Raw genomic sequence first — 4,357 nt, forward strand, 5'->3', positions numbered from 1 at the left:
TGTCAAGAAGCTGTCACGAATTGCCAAACCAACCTCCACAGCCAGGATTGAAGAGGTAAAGGTAGACAAATCGCTGGTTAGGCAAGACTTTCAGAAACAGAGGGTTACAGAGGCTGAGACCCGCCTGGGCAATGTGGAGGACCCCCCCCCCCCCCCGATCTCCTCGGAGGCCATACAGCACCAAGTGAATCAAATCCTACAGAAACGGGGTGACATTGAGAATAGGATTCGCAGGTGTAACCTGCGCTTTATAGGCCTGCCGGAAGGAGTGGAGGGCAGAGACTACCCCCCCCCCCTTTTTTTGGGAAACGCTCCTCTTGTACACTTATGGAAGGGATTCATTTTCCCCCATGTTTGTGGTGGAATGCACACATAGACTGTCAGGTAAGCCACCACCACCAGGGGTGCCCCCACCTTTATTGCCAAATTCCTAAACTTCAGGGATAGAGACGCTATCCTCTGCCCTAGGTGGGGAAAAAGGTAACATCCCATTTGATAACAAAACTGTAGCAATCTTCCCTGATTTTTCTTCTGAAGTCCAAAAATTTTATGGAAGTGAAAAGGTGCCTGCGGATCAAAAACAAAGTATGCCATGCTGTTTCCTGCTCGCCTCCGTGTGAAAGGCACCAACCAGGCCCACTTTTTTTTTTTGGAGAATCCTGAGACTGCATTGACATGGCTGGAACGTTGAGATACTCAACAGATGAGTATGCATGTACAGTTGTATCTGCCTCTACTTTATGCGCACTGGAAGTGCCCCCCTCTTCTCCCCACTTGCTATCCCTGATTACACCTGTATTGCTGGAATGGGACTCTTATCTCCTTATACCCACTGAGTGATTTGGAAAATGCATAACAGTGCTTATTGTAGCTATTACTCCAGGGTCCAAAAGTATTGGGACACCAGCTTTTACTACATGGCCCCATATTGATATACAGCTCCCTTCAGCTACGCTCACTGCTGCTACGGCCTGGGATCAACCGCACAGAGGCAGGGCATCTGACTGCATTTGAACATTGCTCACTGATTCAGATAGCCACCCTCACTGATGGGGGCTGAGTTCCTCAGGTGTGCTGGGGTATTCAGCACCAGCATGAATTCCGCTCCAGGACAGTGACAGCACTTTTGGAACTTCTTTGGCCAAGCTCTCCGTTGATAAGGATGTCACTCCCTACGCGGGGCTACGTGTCATGCGTTTGATCATTGCCACGACTTTATTTTTTTCCACTTTCTACAGGAGTATACAGTTTTGACCCCTCCTTGCCGGCGGAGGGGATCAGCAAGCTCACCTTGATCTGTGAGCATAGTCCTATAGTGTCTTGCACTTGGTTGGTCCCTGACAAGGGATGAAATTGTGTCTGCTGTTGCTGAGTTTCCATCATCCAAAGTTCCAGGCTCAGATGGCCTACCCATAGAAATCTACTCTACATACCTAAAGCTGTTGGCTGCTGACACTATATAACTATTTTTGAAACTTCCCAAGACCATGAGGGAGGCTACTATAGTGCTTATCCCCAAACCTGGGAAGGATCCACACCTCCCAGAGTCTTACCGCCCCATCTCTTTGTTGCAGGTGGATGTCAAGATACTTGCCATCTGTCTCAATAAGGTGATCCTTTCGTTGATCCATGGGGATGAAGCAGGATTTATGCCAGGCAGAAACACATTGGTCAACCTTCGTAGACTATTTATTAACCTCCAGACCCCCCCCCCCCCCTCCTTTCCAATGATGATGCCGGTACTAGGATAATAGTCGCCTTGGACACCGCCAAAGTGTTTGATTCCGTTGAGTGGCAGTACTGATGGACATGCTTGGCCAAGGGCCCAAATTTATTAGGTGGATCCAATTGCTCTATCAGAATCCAGTTGCCAGGGTACTGGCGAATGGATGGCCCTCAGAGCAGTTGCCCCTTTCTAGAGGTACCAGACAGGGATGCCCCTTATCGCCTCTGCTATGAGCTCTGGCAGCGGAGCCACTGGTCATGGCGATTCGTGCGCATACGGGAATAGTGGGTCTGCGCAGGGGTGGGTTACGGAGAAGATTAGCGCATATGCAGACGATACTCTACTTTATCTAAATGACTCAGACCAATCACTCCCCCTAGTTCTGATAGAAGAATTTGGCACATTTTCTGGTCTAAAAATAAACTGGGACAAGTCCCAAATTCTTCCCCTGAATAGCTATCCACCTACCAGAGACAGGGCCCTGCTTCCTTTACAGAGGGTAGATATTATTAAATATCTTGGTATCAGGACAACTAGAACCCCGTCAGACTATCTGGACTCACCACCCCGAGTCAGTGCTGCGCCGTTCAGTTACAGGTGTCCGCGTCCAGTATCAGCTCCCAGGTGTCCTGAGCAACAAAAAAAAAAAAAAACCATGCACCGTTCTGAGCAGCAGGGACCAGCGCTGAGGATTTAAAAAAAAAAAACCCGCTCTGAGCTACAACAAAATGGCCACCAGAAGTCAAGGGACAATGGCCCCTGACCATGCTTTCCACTGAGGCACACAGAAAATGGCTGACAAACAACTGTACACAGTGAATGAACAGAGATAATGGCAGCAGAACAGCGCTATGGAGATCAGCACATGCAGACACCCAGCACAGCCCCCAATCCAAGGTCACACGCTCGATGGCCAGGCTGGGGAGACTACAAGGATCTAGAATATCCAGTCTGTCACCCAGCCAGCTGTTGATAGCAGATCAGAGGATCTTAAAATCTTGCGCAAAAGGCAAAAATTCAGAAAAAAAAAAAAAGCCTAGGTCCTTCTTCACTAGGCAGAAAAAAAATGAGCTGCAGGAAGCAGGGTGAGGGGGTTATTATCAGAGGGACCGCCCCCCTGGGTGGAACTGTAAAGTTCTGTTTTTTTCACATGTATTACATGTTCTGCCTAGTCATCTCCTGAAGGTGGCATAATAACCCTACGGTCAAGATTACTGGAGCTGTGTGTAAATGAACGCAAGAGGGGTTATAGCCAGTAGGACTGCCCCCCTGTTGTCGTTTTAACACTTTCTGTCTAGTCCTCGCCTAAAGGGAGCAATATAACCCTAAGGTCAAGATGAAGATGCTGTGTCCGTCAATGAAAGAAAGAGAAATGGTAACATTTTAGTTTGGGCACAGTGTTGTATGACTGCACAATTGTCATACGAAGTGTGACAGCTAAAAATGGTCCTGGCCAAGGGAATGTCCGGTATTGATGTGGTTAAAGAGTAAGTAAACTTCCATCTTTGAATTTCTGTAATAAAATTTGTGTTTTGTCCTTTACCGACAGGCACCGATTATCAGCGCAGAGCCACCGTTTGGCTCTCCCCATCATTGTGAACAAAGGAAAGAGGTTTCCTGGTTCACACTGATTGATCACGTGGTGAGGAGTCTGTCAGAGGCTCCTTACCACAATTGAAGATGCGGTGCGTCAACAGCACCACCATATGTGACACTCAGTCAGGCTAACTGAACCACCACCCAGCTGTCATTCTGCTTCAGGCTGGGGGGGAGGGGGGGGGATTAACATGGTCTCCTATGGGATGCGGTTACAGCTATGCCCCCCCCCCCCCCTCCTTTCCAAAAAGGCTGCGGCTGAAAATAAAATGTGTTTTGGTTCAATAGAGAAGCAGAAGAAAAGCATGTAGTGTGCATGACGTTGTGCTCCTGGTGCCTCATTTGCTGTCTTCCCACATGGGTACAGATTTACCAAAAGGGCTCCGCCTGGCCTTTTTAAGACATAGCATCAACCTTTGGCACATCTGTGTATGCAGGATTGGTGCCCTCACTAATACCAAGCATGGGGCACTGTTGCTCCACACTGACACCAATAATGAGGCTCTGTTTTTTTTTCCCCTTCTTTACTCCCACTGGCCACAATTCGACCCTTCTAAAGTCTGAACACAGTAAACTGGCCCTTTGTTTAGAAAGTCTGGTTACATTTTAAGCCAATGTTCACATTGGGCCGATTCGGCATGCAATTGACATGTCAAATTGGACAGCTGTTACCGGCGATAGCAGTCCAAATCGGTGCGGCATTGCACCAGATTCCCAAAAGTAGTTACTGTACTATGTTTGGCAACTTTGGGGGTGATTTGCATAGTCAAACTGCATCGCCGGTTTGGAAATGTGCACGTTCAGCTGAACTCCCACAATTACAATTTCTAACCCACATCATTGTGAACCTGGGCTCAATATCATGACTGCTTTGTTTATCTTTGAATACCCCTAGGACAGTACAACAACCAGAAACCATCCCTCTCTCTTGCCCCCAAGCCCTGCATGGGGCAAGTAGATCATTGCAATACTAAGAAGAAGTCAGCGACTTCAATATTTTATTATAAGGGGGGGGACCAAGACAAGACAGACCAA

Source organism: Lithobates pipiens, unplaced genomic scaffold (genome assembly GCF_037356315.1).
Source record: "Lithobates pipiens isolate NorthernLeopardFrog02 unplaced genomic scaffold, aLitPip1_a1.2 Scaffold_18, whole genome shotgun sequence".
NCBI lineage: Eukaryota > Metazoa > Chordata > Amphibia > Anura > Ranidae > Lithobates > Lithobates pipiens.